Genomic DNA, 10,545 nt, shown 5'->3' with positions numbered 1-10,545 from the left:
TACAGGCGCACGCCACCAAGTCCCGCTAATTTTTTGTATTTTAATAGAGATGGGGTTTCACCGTGTTGCCAAGGCTCGTCATGAATTCCTGAGCTCAGGCAATCCGCCCACCTCTGCCTCCCAGAGTGCTGGGATTACAGGGGTGAGCCAGCGGCCTGGCCTAAGCACATATATTTCAAAATATAAACTAATAAATTTTAAAATGCATTTCTTTCCACAAATTCCAGATAAGAAATTAGGATCTCTGTATCCTACACATCATTTAGTTTCTACTTGAAAGTTTTTAAAGGTGTGATGAGAAAACTATAGTAAAAAGAACAATCTTTGATCTATTCCTGTGATATTTCTCTTTGTTATCTGCCTCTGCCAGTGTTGCTAGTGTTTCATGCTAGCAATGTTGCATATAAACCTGGAGAAAATACCATTTCCGTACTTTCAAAATACTTTGCTACTATTTATAAAAGAAATTCTTACCTTTAGATTGTGTTGTTGTTAAAATTGAAATTAAGTACAGAGTCTTATGACTGATAAAAACGGTTGCTTCTTTAAAAAACAGTCCGCAAAAACATAGCTTTTGATTCCAGGAATTATTTTTGCCATATGCTTCTTTTCTTTCCTCTCATGTGAACCATCGTTATGTCTAGTCTCAAAAATTTCTGTTACAGTCACAATTCTGTCCCGGTAAATATTCAGAAGTAACTCAGGGGCAAACAATTCATTGCCTTAAGCTTCCAATATTAAAGAAGTCCTTTGTGTATCGATAGGCACCATGATAATTTTTCACATGGTGTTATTTAACATCGTTCTCCACAGCAGCTTAACGTTGTTTTTTGTGTGTGTGTGTCTTTACCTGTCCATTATTTCCTCGTACAAAACATGCTATCTCTAAGCACATTATCAGAAAAAAATCCAGTTAAAAACCATCTCATAGAAAATACGACTAGTATTTAAGTCCAATCGATGCATTATGATCCTTAGGCTATTTTTTCTTTGTGATTGGCTCTTTCCACCTCTTTCCCTCCTCCTCTCTTAACAGGTAAATATTGTCACAGTTTTGAGTTTAATAATGTTTCCTATGGTTACACTTTCTGTAATAACAAAAATCATGCAGTTACAATGATAGCGATCAGGTACATCCATGCTTAAAACCTCAGTTCTGGTCTCTTCTCTCCTCCCTAAGCCACATCTTCTGCTTTTTGGCCAGGTACATTGCTTCAACTTCCAATATTGTTTGCAACAGCATCTTACTCTTTTTGCCAAACACGCCATTTCCTCTACCCATTACCCATCTACTTTATCTCCAGCATCCTATGGTCACACCAAGACCAGTGTTAGGTGTTAACCGTTATTTCGGGCAGCAGCAACTCTGTGGTTGGAAAAATTCTGTACGGTACGGTGTGATGTGTCGGCCACACCCATTACACACAAAGTATACTGATGACTGAGGCCTGACAGGGGGCCAGGGTCATATCAGAATCCAGAGATTTCCATTAAAGTTTAAAGTTCAGTCTTCAAACTCACTATAGCTAATAATAAATAGCTTATATTCTATCTGCCGCAATATGTTTCTTAATGGTTTGAGGCACTAATTGGGTGTTAAATACCTTACACGTTTATACATTAAACCATTCTCAGAACATATTTCCAATAAACTATTTAGCTGCATTTTACATTTTCTTTACAGGTGATGGAAATGAATCTTAGAGGGGTTATATAACCGACTCAAGTTTACAATCTACCAAAAGTAGAATCAAGCCCTTGAAACTACTTACTTTTGACACCTCATATTTAGCAGGTTGAAGAAGCAGAAAGAATGATTACCTGACAAGGATTGACTAGAAATTAATTTTGAATGCAAAATAGTCTTTGATTCATCATCATTTTATTTAGCCTGTGATGTTGTTTTTGTTGTTGTTGCATTTTTTGTAGAGATGGGGATCTCATGTTGTTGCCCAGGCTGGTCCCAAACTAAGCTCAAGCCATGCTCCCACCTTGACCTCCCAAAGTGTTGGAATTACAGGTGTGAGCCACCGCACCCCATCCCATAACTGTTTACATATAGTTTTGGTCTTATAGAGAACCTCACTGGGGGCCGGGTGTGGTGGCTCACTCCTATAATCCCAGCATTTTGATCACCTGAAGTCAGGAGTTCGAGACCAGCCTGGCCAACATGGCAAAACTCTTGTCTTTACTAAGAGTACAAAAGTTAGATGGGCACGGTGGCATGCTTGCAGTCCCAGCTATTCGGGAGGCTGAGGCAGGAGAATTGCTTGAATCCAGGAGGTGGAGCTGACAGACTGCACTTTGTTGCCCACGCTGGAGTGCTGTGAGCCAAGATTGTACCACTGCGCTCCAGCCTGGGTGACAGAGTGAGACTCTGTCTCAAAAAAACCAAACAAAATTAAAAAAAAACCTCATTTTTTTGTTTGTTTATTTGTTTGTGTTTTTTTGATGATTAAAAACCGTGGCAAAATTGAAAGATGGATATGCATTGTAAGGCACAGATTTGAAGTTAGATTAGACAGCCATGGGAGATGCAAGGGTATGTATAAGATTAGTACACAAATACGTGCATACATACAAATAACTCAGAAAATTTTTTTTACTTAACACTCAGACATCTCACTGATAGGCTGCAAAAAAATGTTATACAAATAATGAGAGCATTTCCTCCCATTAACCTAACTTCAAACAAATCCAAATAAATTCTAAGTTTTAAAAAAGACCATCCATTTTGGGGCCAACATCCGTTTCAAGTAAAGTATTTATATACTAAAGTATTATAAAATCCATAAATAGATATTGTTATATATAGACAGATACTTTCATGAATTAAATTATGTTTCTTAGAAGACAGAGGCATGAAAATGGAGAAACCAGGAAATAAAACATGTAACTAAAAACTTACTAGGACTTTAAAAACCACCCCTCAGTCACACAAAATTACGGGGATAACTTAGTTTAATTATCTGTCTACATATGGATTTTTACCTCTGTGAGAAAGATCAGGCCAGGCATGGTGGCTTACACCTGTAATCCCAGCACTTTGGGAGGCTCAGGCAGGTGGATCACGAGGTCAGGAGTTCAAGACCAACCTGACCAACATGGTGAAACCCCATCTCTACTAAAAATAAAAAAATTAGCCAGGCCTGGTGGCGCGTTCCTGTAATTCCAGCTACTCAGGAGACCGAGGCAGGAAAATCACTTGAACCCAGGAGGTGGAGGTTGAAGTGAGCCAAGATTGCACTACTACACTCCAACCTGGATGACAGAGTGAGACTCCATCTCAAAAAAATAAAACCAAGAAAGATCAGTCAGTACATAGTCAAGTGTGTGTGTGCATGCATATATATGCATATGTATAGATATATGTAAATATATGTTGTCATTATTATATAATAAACCTGCATTTAATATATTTGTAATATTTATCTAAATTTGAACAAAAACTAAAAATTCCCAGCACAATTGAGGCAAAATAAAATACAATTTTCTTACAGTTATGCAAAATGATTCTCTACATTTTAATCCGTTAGAGGCAGAGGTAGACAAAGGTTAGTGAGACTCAGCTTGATCACTGCTTTGTTGACTTTGAGCATGTTCTCTTGTGTCTTTAACTATGAAATTTAAGAATGAGTACTATCAATATCATTGGGTTTATGAAGACTAGATGAAATGAATTCTGTAAAATAATCGAACACAGAGCCTGGCATAAAATAGACTCAAAAATTGTTAATTGTTTTATAGATAATCATTAAATATAATCAATTATAGACTATATACTTCACTATTAAAGCATTAGAGGCAAATTATAAAATATTAACAATAATCATTTATAAGACTCTTTTCCTAAGATTTATTTCAAGCTCCTGGAGCTTGAGAACGTACAAATTGTTTAACATGTACTGAATGAGTGTTTACTCACGGCATGTTAAAAGTTGAATTGGTTAGTTAGATAGAGTCTTACTGGTCTGATTCATCATCTCCTGTTTGGGTATTTATGTGTCTTATTATTCTGAGTTAGGGAATCCTTTTACTTCCTGTGTCTCTTTTTTTCTTTATGCCCAAGTTCTATCAGCAGATACTGACCAAAGAGCTTTGCAATGTAGACAGTTTTGCCTAAAGGTCAAGACAGAGGCTCAGTTCCACTTCACTGACACTTAGTGAAACTACTCAGGCTTTGGACTTTATGACCAATATGTTGACTTTAGTTTGTTATTTCAGAAAGAAGACCCAAAGGGCCACCCAACAATTCACCACAGAGAAACTTGTTACTAGCCACATAGGAGCTAACAAGCTGCAGCTGCAACTGAGCTCTTTGCTGCTCTTTCAGGAGGTTCTTACATCTTGCTGGGTCCCATGTGAGGCATAACCTATTATTTAGAAAAGGTGCACACTAAGGACTCAAATTAAGAAATTTTGAAACAAGTGATGTTTTCTCCACTCTGGCTTCATAAACATCTTTCTATGCTAGACAATCAGGGAGACTGTCAATGTTTTATTCAAAATACATGTTACCAAATCTGTCACCACCAGCTGCACTCTTCTTTTACTGTATAAACATGTCACTCTGTAAATAGCTACTGGGCAGTGTAGATTTAGTTATATGCATAACTTGAACATTATTTTGTTTCTTTTGGAGGCTGCCTATTCCTGAATCTGATGTGGAATTGGCAACTGCTTTGGTTTTTTTAAATTTATTTGCTTGAAAGGACTCCTTGATTCATAGATACAGAATGAATGTTGTCTTAGCAGGCTTAAAAATGACATGAATCTCCTTGGACATCTTCATCAGAGCTCTTGGGTGACCAGGCTCATTCTCAATGAGCAGTAATATTTTTAAAGGAATGTTTTTTTTCTGAGCACTAGGTCTCAACTATGGGCTCAAAATACTTAGTAAACCATGTTGTGAACAGATATGCTGCCATCTGGACTTTGTTGCTTTATATATAGAACACATATAGAGTAGATTGAGCATAATTCTTAAGGGCTCTAAAGTTTTTGAAATGGTAAATGAGCATTGGCTTCAACAAGTCACCAGTTAGCCCCTAACAAGAGAGTCAGCCTGTCCTTTGAAGCTGGTGCTTTGAAGCAAGGCATTGACTTTCCTCTCTAGTGAAGTCAGAGATGGCTTTTCCAGTGGAAGGCTGTTTCGTGTACATTGAAAATCTGCTGTTTAGTGCAGCCACCTTTAACAATTATCTTAGTTAGATCTTCTGGATAACGTGCTGTAGCTTATTCATCAGCACTTATTGCTTCACCTTATACATTTGTGTTATTTACATGGCTTCTTTTTTTTTTTTTTTTTTTTTTTTTTGAGACGGAGTTTCGCTCTTGTTACCCAGGCTAGAGTGCAATGGCACGATCTCAGCTCACTGCAACCTCCGCCTCCTGGGTTCAGGCAATTCTCCTGCCTCAGCCTCCTGAGTAGCTGGGATTACAGGCACACACCACCATGCCCAGCTAATTTTTTGTATTTTTAGTAGAGGCAGGGTTTGACCATGTTGACCAGGATGGTCTTGATCTCTCGACCTCGTGATCCACCCACCTCGGCCTCCCAAAGTGCTGGGATTACAGGCTTGAGCCACCGCACCCGGCCTTACACGGCTTCTTTCCTTACATCTCATGAACCAACCTCTGCTAGTTTCCAATATTTTTTTTCCTGCAGCTTTCTTTTCTCTCACAGTCTTCACAGAATTGAAGAATCAGCACCTTAGGCTCTGGCTTAAAGAAACATTATGTGGCTGGTTTAATCTTTGATACAGACCAGTAAAACTTTCTCCATATTAGCAATAAGGCCGATATATATTATGTATATATACATAATTTGCATGTTCACTGGAATAGCAATTTTGATTTCTTCCAAATACTCTTTCTTTGCATTCACCATTTGGCTAAATGTTTGACTGAACAGACCTTTTGGCCTGTGTAGACTTTCAAAATACCTTCCTCACTAAGCCGAATCATTTCTGGCTTTTGCTTTAAAGTAAGAGATGTGTGACTCTTCCTTTCACTTTTACTCTTGAGGTCATTGTACTGTTATTAACTGGCCTAGTTTCAGTATTGTGTTTCAGGAGATTGGGAGGCCTAAAGAAAGGAAGAGAGATGAATAAGGGCTGCCCAATGAAGCAGTCGTAAGTGTACATTGATCAATGAAGTTAATTCTGTTACATGGGTGTTGTTTGTTGCATCACAAAACCATTTCAATCGAACATCAAGCTTCACTGGTCACAGATCACCATAAAAGCTATTGCAATGATAGTAAAAAATTTTTAAATATTGCAAGAATTACCAAGATGTGAATCTGAGACAGAAATTGAGCACATGCTGTTAAAAAAAAAAAATTGCACTGATAGACTTGCTTGAAGCAGGGTTGCCACAAAACCTCAATTTGTAAAACATACCATACCTGCGAAGCACAATAAAGTGAAGCGCAATAAAATGAGGTGTGTCTGTACTATCACTGGGGAAACCCAACAGCAGGGACAAGGGAGCGCCCTATGCTATTTTTGTAACTTTTTTTTTTTTTTGTCCACCTATATTCATTTTAAAATAAAAACTGAAAAAAAAATCCCAGAGGTTAACAGTAGGCAGTATTCTTATTCCCTGGGTATTAATGCTAGTTACCATCACTTTCCTTTTCTTCTTGTGCCTCAGCCACATTGCTGATTCTCTCCCTCCTCCTTAATAAATCTTCAGGCCACATCAAAGATGGTAAATTCAGAGATGGCGGATGTGCTGTTTCCAATCAAAGCTTGTGAAAGTCATTGCTGTTCTTTATTGATGAATACGAACTTGGAAGATTTCTCTATCCAACACACTCAAATGTGTGTTCTTTACACTTGTCTTTTCCCAAATACTGTATTTTAACATGAACTTGCACATGTAAATCAATAGTAGACTCATTCAGAAAGATCTTTCTTGAGAAAAAACAAAACAAAACAAAATGAAAATAACCAAGTATGAAAAGGAGTTACCAGTTTGTCAAAGTGCATCCCCCTAGAAGATTAGTACCTCAAAATTTTCTCTAGACAATCATTGCTACCTGTTAGGGACAAGAAAACCCCCTCTGTGCAGGCTGACCCCTTCCCCTGCTCTGATTGCTCTGCAGCTGCATTTCTGAACCTCTACCTGCGTACCACATCAAGGCTGCCAGACATGCTACAATTAATCAAAGCCTGAATACAGCCATCCAGGCAGCTCAAGGGAGGGCAGGGAGAACATATGTTGGTTATTCATAATTTTAAATTTCTGTTTGACACATATCTGTAAAAAACTCCTGGTTTCTCTCTTTTTTAAAAAAAGATTGTCGCCACAAAAGTCACAGGATAATGTATTGCAGGTCTATCACAAGTTAACAAATTATCTCTGTTCCTGTTACCAGTGGATAGATTACGCCCCTCTCATCCTATATTAACCCCTTGTTTTGTAAGCTCAGGGCCACCTTCTCTGACTCTTATGGAGCAGCCCGCAGGTTAATAAAGCTTTCTTGCCTGACTTTGGGTCTATTCTCCTCTCTCTTGGCTACCCTTACACTTCCTTTTTTTTTTTTTTTTTTTTTTTTTTTAAGAAGGAGTCTCACTCTGTCACCCAGGCTGGAGTGCAGTGGAGTGATCTTAGTTCACTCCAACCTCTGTCTCCTGGGTTCAAGCGATTCTCCTGCCTCAGTCTCATGAGTAGCTGGGACTACAGGCCCACGCCACCATGCCAGCTAATTTTTGTATATTTAGTAGAGATGGGGTTTCACCATGTTGGCCAGGCTGGTCTCAAACTCCTGACTTCAGGTGATCTGCCTGCCTTGGCCTCCCAAAATGCTGGGATTACAGGCGTGAGCCACTGCACCCAGCCTCCATTTTGTTTTGACTGAAGTTGGACTCACTCTGATATCCAAACTGGATCCCAACTGAGCCAGTCAGTGTATCTTGTCCACTGGCCAGGGTAATTTATATCCTGCCTAGTCAGTGTCAACGTTATGGAAATGATTTCTTGGATGAAGCTTGACACAAAAGAATTTATATTATGTCACTATATATGTTATAGTAACACAAATTCTCAAACCAGGCAAAACTGAACTATGCCTCGGTATCAGCAACCCTAACGCTTTTTCAGGGTTGTTACTCTGCTATAGTGGATTGGAATTTTCTTCTTCTCCCTTCACAAATGGGAAATTATTTCTGGGTCTTTGTCTCGCTCTCTTCTGACCAAACACTGGAGATTCTTTCTATGCATTATTCATTCACAAAAGGGAGTGATGTCGGGTGAGCTCCTCTGAGTGGTTCTGAGTCTGCAGCTCGAGTGAAAGTCCTTTGCCTCTTGCTTTGACCCAGTTGTTAACCCAGTGATTGCTTCTAGATTTTCCCAAATGGAATATAATCTATGCCCTGGTCACTTTAACTTTTTCTCTGGAGTGTGCTTCCTTTGTTTTTCCATCAACAAAGGAATCACTTGAACTATTTTTCTCCCTGATCAATCCAGAAAACACTTTCTCCAAATATCATGTGTCTAGTATTATTGTGCAACAAACTTTTATAATAATGGTACATATGTATCTTAAGAAACTTAAATTGATAGTCTTATTTTACATTTAATAGTATACTTCAAGTGCTAATGATATAATTGAGGAACACTTAACTGGACTTCATCATTTTAGTACACAACATGCCAAGAGTCAAGAAAGCCCTGAGTTACAAAGACGATGTGACGTCAAACCAGAACCATTTCCATAGTTGAATAAAGGAATAATTTGGAAAATGAACTCAAGTTTGTGGTGATTGATATAGTTAGTAATTATGCTTCTTGGAGATCTAATTTTTTTTCTTAATTATTTTTTAATGAAGGTAAAACATACATATGCTTTAAAAATCCATAGTACAGAAGGACTCATTATGAAAATTAACAGTTCTGTTTCCCACTTGTACTCACTCTGGTCCTGCCCCAAGGGAAATAATTTTCATTCTGGTTCTTCTATTGTTATCAGATTTCTCTCTAAAGGTATAGAAAGCTGCTTTATTACTTTTCCAACCAAGAATCAATCTAGGATTTCCTTGGTCTAACCAAACCAAGGTTCAGAGATAGTCTCTTCCATGTAACCATTAGGATTCCGTTCTGCTTTTTTTAAAAAAAATTTGTTTTGTTTTGTTTTGTTTTGCTAAAAGTATGCAAGAATTCTTGACTTTGACAAGGAACAGAGGTATCTCCACGATAGTATGGATGCTGTCTTTTTCAAAGGAAGTTTATCTCCAGATAATGATAAGAAAACTAGCTACAATATCTTTTGGGTGCAGGAATGCAGAAGATAGGCATATCTTGGTGATATTGTGGGTTTGATTCTAAAACACCACAATGAAATAAATCACACCAATATTTTTGGTTTCCTAATGTATATTAGTTATGTTTCTATTACACTGTATTCTGTTAAATGTGCAATAGCATTATGTCTTAAAAATCAGTATATCTACCCTAATTTGAAAACATGTTATTGCTAAAAAATGCTAATGATCATCTAAGCTTTCAGCTAGTCCTAATTGTTTGCTAATGGAGGGTCTTGTCTTAATGTTGATGGCTGTTGACCGACTGGCATGGGGGTTGCTGAAGGCTGAATGACTTTGGCGATTTCTGAAAATCAAAAAAAATGAAGTTTGCGCACTGGTTGACTGTTTATGAAAGACTGTCTGTAGCATGTGATGATGTTTGAAGCATTTTGCCCACAGTGGAACTTCTTTCAAAATTGTTCAGTTTCCATGTAGTTGTACAGTTTTGTGTGACTTTCTTAATCCCGAGTTCTAATTTGATTGCACTGTGTTCTGAGAGACTGTTATGAGTTCCATCATTTTGCATTTGCTGAGGAGTGTTTTACTTCCAATTACATGGTCAGTTTTAGAATAAGTGAGATGTGGTGCTGAAAAGAATGTATATTCTGTTAGTTTGGGGGTGGAGAGTTCTGTAGATGTCTATTAAGTCTGCTTTGTCCAGAGGTGAGTTCAAGTCCTGAATATCCTTGTTAATTTTCCGTCTTGTTGATCTGTCTAATATTGACATTGGGATGTTAAAGTCTCCCACTATTACTCTTTGGAGGTCTCTAAGTACTTGCTCTATGAATCTGGGTGCTCACCTATTGGGTGCATATATATTTAGGATTGCTCACTCTTCTTGTTGCATTGATCCCTTTATCGTTATGCTGTGTCCTTCTTTGTCTCTTTTGATCTTTGTTGGTTTAAAATCTGTTTTATCAGAAACTAGTATTGCAACCTCTGCTTTCTTTTTCTTTCCATTTGCTTGATAAATATTCCTCCATCTCTATATTTTGAGCCTACGTGTGTCTTTGTAAATGAGATGGGTCTTCTGAATACAACACATCAGTGGGTCTTGACTCTTTATCCAATTTGCCAGTATGTGTCTTTTAATTGGGACATTTAGCCCATTTACATTTAAGGTTAATATTGTTATATGTGAATTGTATCCTGTCATTATGATATTGGCTGGTTATTTTGTTCGTTAGTTGATGCAGATTCTTCATAGTGTCTATGGTCTTTACAATTTGGTATG

This window comes from Saimiri boliviensis, chromosome 7 (genome assembly GCF_048565385.1).
Source record: "Saimiri boliviensis isolate mSaiBol1 chromosome 7, mSaiBol1.pri, whole genome shotgun sequence".
NCBI lineage: Eukaryota > Metazoa > Chordata > Mammalia > Primates > Cebidae > Saimiri > Saimiri boliviensis.
Note: the sequence above shows the minus strand (reverse complement) of the source record.